A 9,180-nucleotide genomic window follows, 5' to 3' on the forward strand; every position below is an offset into this window, starting at 1 on the left:
ATTCTAAGAACTTCCTTCTGCATGAAGTATAAAAATCATTTAACAGAAATAGAGGTCCCAGAATTAATGAGTTTAACAGCTGGCTGTCCCTCATGGTTTAATCCTATAACATAGAATATGAAGAGTTTGCAACTTTATGCTAGTTACTTACCCTCTCTGGGCCTCAATCTCCTGACAGGAATAATAATTCCTACCTTATAGGGAAGCTGTGTGGTTTAATAACATTATGTAAAGTTATCATGCATATGATGTGTTCAAAAGCTGTTCTCTTTAATATCTTTATTGTTGTAATAATAAGAAGAGGAAGAGGATGAAGGAGGAGGAGGGAGAAAGAGAGGAAGGAGAAGAAATTCTTGTCAGATTATTTTCCAGGAGTTTTTGTGCAAGGCAAAACACCTTTTCTCAAAGTATCTCTAATTATTTTTTTAATTATTATTATTTAAATTATTGACTTAATTATTATTTTTTAAATTATTATAATTATTGAAAATGAAGAAAGAAGAAGTACAGGCCTGGCCCCCCTAAATCCCTTTTATTTAATGATTTTAAGCTTTCTGGAAGTGCAGAATGAAAAAAGAATAAATTATAATTAAAATTATAAATAAAATTATAAAATTAAAAATAAATTATAACACATTTCTGATTATCCATTGTTCAACAGTGTTTTATCCTAAAAGCTCTGGCTACATATTATAAATTATCACTATTGTCAATTGCCTTTTGCTTCTTCTTCCTTTCACTCTAGTTGTGTTTTCATTTAAATTTAGGCAACTTCATCTGAAAAATAAAAATTCCAAGAAATATTTTTTTGTGGAATACTTTCTTGTTAGACAGTTTATGATTAAAAAACTGTGGTAAAAAAAACTTTTATCATGAAAGTTTATAATTGTAAAAAACACCTTGACGTAAGGGGAAAAAAAAAATTCAAGTCAGGAAAACACCTTATACTGCTCCAGTGAGAAAAAGCAGAATTTGCTTCTCTTGCTCAACGAGAAGGGTTTTCCGTGTCTGTACACATGAGTGAGAAGGGGGAACTGGTTTGCTGTCATTGTTTCAAACTTTCTTTGGCATATGAGACTGGGTTAGAGGACAGATCCTTTTTCCTAACTTAGGGAAAGATTGGTCTGACTCCCAAGAACATGCAGTCACCCGTGCTGAGTCCATCAGCCCTGGAGCAACTCTTCCAAAATAGACTGGGATCTGCAGGTGTTGCTGGAAGAGGGATGGGCACTGACATGGTGATTAAACCAAGCGTGAAGATCTTAGAAGGGCTGAAAATTCCAACAGACCTCAGTTTGATTCCTGGCTCCACGGGGGGCAGGCTCATGATCATCTCTAATTTTCGCTCTCTTCTGTAAAGTCAAGATCATACTACTAATCCCATTGGGCTTGGGGGAGGATTCAATAACATTTAAGGAGCACACTTCTTGCAGGTGGGAACTATTAAATGTAAGCCTTTTCTTCCAGCTTGCCCTGTTCACCTTCATCCTGCCTTCTGGCTGTTCCCGTGCTTGGAGCCAGTGCTTCTCAAACTTTGGGGAGATGAGGACCAGGTATGTTTGTGCGTGTGTGTATGTGCTTTCAGTCCACTCAAGCTTGATATTGGGTAAAATACTACAGAAATGAATTTTTGTTGGGGGGGGAATTTTTAAATGTACAAAACACAGCCCAGTTTGTCATTGTTGTGGTCAACAGATAGCAGATTGGCAGATTGTTATAAACATTTCTCCTGATGTCTGTATGTCTCAATGTATCTCAGTACAGGTAAAGGTCACCCGTTGGCAGACTGCCCTTTTAGGAGTACCGGTTAAGGGTAAGCTGCAATGTGAGAAGACGGACTTGAATAAAATGTATGAGAGAGTATTGTCAGCTCTGAAGCTTAATAACAGGTAGCTCTGGGTGGTGGTGTTGACTCTTCGTGGACACCAGTATTGCTCCCACATGATCTTAAAGATGAACTCAAACCCCACCTTCTCTGTGCTGTCTTCTTACACTCCCTCAAGCGCTGTGTTGTTCTTCCCTGTGCCTCGCATGGTATCAGAAGGTCTACGTTGCTACTCCCATGCATGGTCTACTCCCATGAATGGGAGTCTCTCTTCCTCAGCTGCCATGATTTTTATTCTCTTTCTGTGGATAGAAGCAAATGGATGGGTCAGTATGAGCCTGTCTAGAGATTTCTGTTGACAGATCCTTTAAGAAGGAAAAAATAGAAGTGGATGGAACTAGAGGGTATTATGCTCAGCGAAATTGGTCAATCGGAGAAAGACAATTATCATATGATCTCCATGATATGAAGAAGTGGAGATGCAACGTCAGGGGTTTGGGGGGTAGGAAAAGAATAAATGAAACAAGATGGGATCGGGAGAGAAACAAACCATAAGAGACTCTTAATCTCACAAAACAAACCAAGGGTTGCGGGGGTGGGGGGGTGGGTAGGGAGAGGGAGGTGGGGTTATGGACATTGGGGAAGGTATGTGCTATGGTGAGTGCTGTGAAGTGTGTAAACCTGGCGATTCACAGACCTGTACCCCTGGGGCTAATAATACATTATATGTTAATAAAAAAAATTTGTTAATAAAAAAAGGAAAAAATAAATGTAGAGGGAAAATAAAATGTTCCTGTGTCATCATTCACATCCCTTTTTAATATTTTAGTCGTGTTTGATCCATCTTTTCAAACATTACAAAATAATTGTGAAGTCCTTTTGTCCTCCAATCCCGGTCCCGCTGACCCCCCAAGAAGTTCTTAAAGCTGTAAGGGCATCAAAAATGCTCAATACGTTGGTCTATACTGCCACTTAGTGGATGATTTTGCAATGACATTAAATGATGGTGGGTCCTGGACCAGAGAAGGACTACCCACCCACAAGAAAACATTTTTGGAAAATTTAGGTGGGGATTGTGGTTTGTCATGGTATTAGGAGTGCTACTGGCTTTTAGTGAGCAGAAACTAAGGATGCTAGATATCCTCACTTTCCAGGGACAGCGACCTCATAAAGAATTATCCTAAATCCTGAATGTCTTTCCTAGGTCCTGTGGGATATTCCTGCCGATGAAAAACCTGTTCCTGAATTTAGAACCTAAATTGGTTTTACATAGAAACACAAGATTTTTTTTTGCACAATTTTAATATAATTCTGAATTGTCCAGGAATGCAATTATTATGTACATTGAGAAAAAGAAATTGTACTTTGCTCAGAACTTTGCCAAGAAAGATTTGTTAGAAAAAATTGTTTCATTTGTTATTTGTGTGGTAAACATGCTGTGAGTACAAAACACCTTTTTCAGGCTGCACTTGTTAGCGATTGCCTGTGTGGTGACTCTATGTGTATTTGTATAGGAATATATTATTTAGCCAAATTTTAGAATGCCAAATATAAAAAAGAAGTGATAGCAGTATTCAGTAAACTATTGTCTTCTGTTATTCTAAAATTATTCGTTATAGGGGCGTCTGGGAGGCTCATGATCCCACGGCTCAAATCAAGCCCTGCATCGGGCTCCCTGCTCAGCAGGGAGTCTGCTTCTCCCTCTTGCCCCTGCTTGTGCTCTTGGTCTCTTTCTCTCAAATAAATAAAAAAGTCTTCTAAAAAAATTTTTTTAAAGATTTTATTTATTTATTTGACAGAGATCACAAGTAGGCAGAGAGGCAGGCAGAGAGAGAGGGAGGAGGAAGCAGGCTCCCTGCTGAGCAGAGAGCCTGATGTGGGGCTTGATCCCAGGACCCTGAGATCATGACCTGAGCCCAAGGCAGAGGCTTTAACCCACTGAGCCACCCAGGCGCCCCTAAAATTTTTTTAATTGAAAAATTATTCATTATAAAAAGTTGTAAACATCTGACCATCTCGCTACACTTTCTATATTCACTTAAATATTAAACTAGATTTTATTTTGGTATAAAGGATTTTCTTTTTCTTCCTTATACTCCAGTGTAAGGACATCGTACTGATTTTTTTTTATATGCACACTGAATTGTGCGTGTGTATATTGAGAACATTGGCAGATTTTGAACAAAGGAATGCCATCATCTGACTTACATTACTACAAAGATGGTTTGAGATAGCACAGGCTACTCGGTTCTGTGCTTGATGAAGTAGATATATTAATGGATATTCCTTCTTTTTTCTAAGGTAGTGAGTGAGTGAACAGGGCAAAAAACTGGGCCACTCTGTGAAACATGACACAATACCACCATCTAGTGGCCAAAGTCCTGATTGTTTTCTAAGCAAAGTTTCAAAAGTTTATTTAACAAAGAAGGTGCAGTTAAAATTTAAACTGCTGTATTTCCTGTAGAATTAAATACATCTTGGTGTAAATCAGAAATTCCTTATCTGAAATGATTTTAAGTAAAAACAAAGTAATACAGTTTCCAAGACACTACTTGATTCCATTTCTCCTATCTCATGAAATTATTTCTCTAAGGAAGTCTCCCTCCCTCCCTCCCTCCCTCCCTCCCTCCCTCCCTCCCTCCCTCCCTTCCTTCCTTCCTTTCCTTCTTTCTTTTTTAAAGTAGGCTCCAGGGGTGCCTGGGTGTCTCAGTGGGTTAAAGCCTGTGCCTTTGGCTCAGGTCATGATGGTCCTGGGATCGAGCCCCGTGTTGGGCTCTCTGCTCGGCAGGGAGCCTGCTTCCTCCTCTCTCTCTGCCTGCCTCTCTGCCTACTTGTGATCTCTGTCTGTCAAATAAATAAATAAAATCTTTAAAAAATAATAATAAAATTAAAAAAAAAATAAAGTAGGCTCCATGCCCAACACGTGGCTCAAACTCAGAAACCTGAGATTGAGATTCCCATGCCTCTACTGACTGAGACCGCCAGCCACCCCAGGAGGTATTTCTTTCAAGGCTTACGCTTCAAATATTGGTGAGGCTTCATTTTTTAGCTGAGTTTTGAAAATCAATGATTGAGTTCAGGGCAGGCTGCCCCCAAAACATGCCTCTTTGGCATACTGCTTATTTTGAATTAAAGTTAACCTAAGAAGCAGCTAGTACAAGAAGGCCTCTCTGACCCTCCTTGTTCTCCTTAAAAGCAGGAAATAAATCTCCCTTGTGAAAGGCAGCTGCACCAGGAGGTAGAGAGATCCCCTTATCACCAGAAAAGGAGTTTAAGGCCCAGATGTTGCATAAATAAACCCTATCACTTCTTCACTAATTCACTACCCCAAGCTCAAACTTGATCATGTCAATCGTTTTGTCTAAAAGGTAAAAATCATTGCTGGCTTTAGTCGCTTCTTTCAGTCTTGTATTTCTATGAGCTCCCATACGTATGAATTACATTTGTTTTTCTCTTATTAACTGTCTTGTGCCAATTTAATTATTAGAAAAGCCAAAGAACTTAGAAATTTTTCCTCCCTTCATCACACTCTCCATGGGCCATCTCATTTATAGGCAGTCTTGTAATCACCATGTATGTATATTTAAAAGCTTTATCTTTTAGCTCCTAGCCAGACCTTTCTTCAAACTCCCAAGTTCTAAATCCAACTTCGAAGTGTGTTCTCCCTTGTGTATGCTCATAGCACATCAATTGCCACACATTAGAACCAGGACTCATAATATCTCATCCCAAATCTGTTCCTACCCTTCCTACAGTATGTTGTAAGAGAAATGCAGTTGCCCACACCAGAACCGAGAATATTGGATCCTTTCCCCTCTTCTTATTCCTTATGTCTAATCAAGTAGTCAATATTGTCCCTTGTAGCTCAAAAATTACTTTATAAAAAAAAAATATTTATTTATTTATTTGACTGACAGAGATCACAAGTAGGCAGAGAGTCAGGCAGAGAGAGAGGGAGAGGAGAAAGCAAGCTCCCCACCAAGCAGAGAGCCCAATGTGGGGCTCCATCCCAGGACCGAGGTCATGACCTGAGCCGAAGGCAGAGGCTTTAACCCACTGAGCCACCCAGGCGCCCCTCAAAAATTACTTCTTAAACCCAGCCACTTTCATCACTCATGTGGGCTCTTAGAGTAAAAAAAAAAAAAAAAAAGGTAGGGAGAGACATTAAGTAATTAGAGAACTAAATGTAAAATTGTAATTTACTTAAAATCTAAAAATCTCCTGCTCGGTAGGAGTCTGCTTCTCCCTCTGCCCCTCCCTCTGCTTGTGTGCTCGCTCTCTCTTTCTCTCTCAAATATATAAAATCTTAAAAAAAAAAAGAAACAACAAAAGACTGAGAGAAAAAAAAAGATACTAATTTAATTTCTGTGACGGTTTCACAACTAATATTTTGCCTTTTCTACTTCAGTAATTCTGACACCGTGAGTTGAAGGAGCTAATTTGAGAGTCCGCAACTAAATGTATCATTAAAAATGGGAATGACATTTGGGAAACGGAAATGACTTTTGACTGCTGGTTGACCGTTGTCTATGAGTTCTCTCTCACCTCTCTGAAAATCTTAATTATATTTATCACAAAGTCTTGGGATTTTTGCTCCATTACCTCTGTTTCCTTTGGTCTGAACTCTTTCATCTGATGACTTTCTAGATCTCTTTTTTATGTCCTTAGTCATCCATGAATGGTGACTTATTTTACTTTATTTATTTTTATAAATGGTGATTCTTGGTTGTCTCTCTTCAGATTTGAGAATCTGTGTTCACCATTCCTTCACCCTCTGTTCTGCACAACCTACCGCCAGAGATTTGGGGGAAGGGGTAAGATCACACTTGAGCCTGAGTAGGGAGTTCTGTTGGTGGTTTGCCTTCGGGGAGTTTTTGCTCCCCACTCGTGGAATTCATTACCCGCCACGCATTTCTCTGCCTTCCCATGACCGTTTCACGCACCGCTTTGGCCAGTGGACAGAGCTGCTGCTAACTCAGTATGGGTGGACACGAGGAAGTTACCGGCTTCCCTCATCAATCATCCCAGTACATACCCCAGAGCCACCTCTCACTTCTGTATCTGGACTTGACGTTCCTCTAAGCCTTTGTATACTTTACTCAGACACATTGATGGTTATCATTTTGCCCCACTTCCATCGTTTTCTTTGTCAATGTATCTAATGTATATTCTGTTTTTCAAGTTCTTGAGAATAAGAAGCAGACATCATGCTCATTTGCTCCTAAATATTTCCATGTGTATTTCCTAAGACAAAAGACATTCTGTTATATAATCATAGCCCAATTATCAAAAGCAGGAAATGTAACATTGATTAAAAAAAAAAAACAAAAAAACCCAACTCAAAAAACCTCTTATCCATCCCTCAGTCCATATGCAGATTTCATTACTGATCTCAACAATGTATTTTATAGCAGTAATTTTTCCTAGTCCGAGATCTAACCTAGGATTTTATCTTTTGGCTCTTACCTGAATTAATTTTATTTAATTATTATGTCTCTTTTCTTTCATATAATTTCAGAGAGTTTCTCAGTTTTTCTTGTGCTTCATGACCCCGCCATTTTTGGAGAAGGATATAGGCCAGGTTTGGGGGGGTTTTTTGTTCATTTTGTTTTTGGTTTTTTTTGGGTTTTGTTTGTTTGTTTGAATAGAATGTCCCTCGACTTGAGTTGCCTGAGGTTTTCCTTACATTTAGATTCAGGTTATATATTTTGGCAGGATTAACTCAGTATATCATATCAGAAGGCACATGATGTTCATCCCAGCATTGATGTTCGCCTTGATCACCTCATTGAGGTGATATGTTCTATTGGTTTGCACACTGGCTCCCAGCCACGGAGGGCAAGGTGGGACCAAAGAAAGAGGCAGACCGCTCCAGGGTGATAGGTGACAGTTTTTTTTTTTTTTTTTTATTCTTAAGATTGTATTTATTTGTCAGAGAGAACACAAGCAGAGTGAGCAGTGGGCAGAGGGAGAGGCAAGCAGAGGGAGAAGCAGGCTCCCTGCTGACCAAAGAGCCCAATGCGGGACTTGATCCCAGGACCCAGAGATCATGACCTGAGCATGAAGCTTAAGGGACTGAGCCACCCAGGCAGCCCCTGAAACCAGAGGAGGACAGGGGCATCTGTGGATTATAGTAGACATGAAAAGCACTTGGGGATGAAGAATCTGAAAAAGCAAGACAGACCCCGTGTGAAAAATCCTGGAAGCTGGCAGGAGTACGAGCTTTTTTTCCAAGGGTGTGGGAGATGTTGATGATCTGTGAGCAAAAGGTAATGCTATTAGAGAACTCAATGTTCAGACAATTTACTCATCGTGGTATGGGGATGTCTGGGCAGTGGGAAAGAGGGATGGAAGGTAGGAAAACCTAGACCTCAGGAGGCCACAGTGGTGGGAAGTGAGAGCCCAAACCAAGGTCATGGTTATGAATCATTTTAAGTTTTTGGAATGCCTGGAAGCCACCGTGCTGTTCATTAAATTAAAAAAACATAATGAGGGGCACCTGGGTGGCTCAGTCAGCTAAGTGCCTGCCTTCCGCTCAGGTCATGCTCTCAAGGTCCTGGGATCGAGTGCTGCATGGGGCACCTTGCTCAGTGGGGAGTCTCCTCCCTCTGTCTCTGCCTGTGACTTGTGCTCTGTCTCTCTCTCAAATGAAGAAGCAAAATGTATTTTTTCCTTAAGATTTTATTTGTCAGAGAGAGAGAGAGAGAGAGCATGAGCAAAGGGAGGGGCAGAGGGAGAGGGAGAGGGAGAAGGAGAAGCAGGCTCCCCGATGAGCAAGGATCCCAGTGCTGGACTAGACTTGAGCCGAAAACAGACACTTAATCATACCAATACCCAGGTGTCCCTAAATAAAATCTTAAAAAAAATAAAATAAATAAAAATTTAAAAAATAATGAAAACAAGAGAGGAAACAAAAACAAAAAAGTATTAATATGTAATTCTTATTTATAATCTATGATTTACTAATAAAATTCCCATTTCACACTATGAAACAACACATGAACTCTATAATCAAGCTCCTAGCATCGATAGAAACAGATCAGTTTTACGTGGTTGGCTCTTTTGAAGTTTTCCTGTAACTGTGTGTTTACCTGCTAAAAGAGCTTTTCTTTTTTCCTTGTTTTCAGGTTAATGATGGAACAAGCCTCAGTTAAGAAAAATGTGTATTTTTTTTATTTAGAGAAATGTACCTACTAAGATGCTTTAGAAAAATGAATTAATAAAGACTACAATTCTATTTTAAGAGAGGAACCAAGGCCCAGCTCCCTGTCCAAATAGCAAAATTGGATATCATTTATTAGTTATAAATGATATTAGTAAAATCATTTAATAAGTTACCTAAAAACAAATAATCA

General features: G+C 39.5%; 1 long non-coding RNA gene across 1 annotated transcript; it reads left to right on the forward strand.

The window, feature by feature from the left end:
- The first annotated feature begins 1,477 nt into the window (after window positions 1-1,477).
- Window positions 1,478-2,241, forward strand: LOC116868419. Its single transcript, XR_004382822.1, has 2 exons — window positions 1,478-1,553; window positions 1,765-2,241. It is a non-coding gene; the product is annotated as an uncharacterized LOC116868419 (long non-coding RNA).
- Window positions 2,242-9,180: the final 6,939 nt, after the last annotated feature.

The sequence above is a fragment of the Lontra canadensis genome, unplaced genomic scaffold (genome assembly GCF_010015895.1).
Source record: "Lontra canadensis isolate GAN:19392208 unplaced genomic scaffold, GSC_riverotter_1.0 scaffold15, whole genome shotgun sequence".
In the NCBI taxonomy this organism is placed as follows: domain Eukaryota; kingdom Metazoa; phylum Chordata; class Mammalia; order Carnivora; family Mustelidae; genus Lontra; species Lontra canadensis.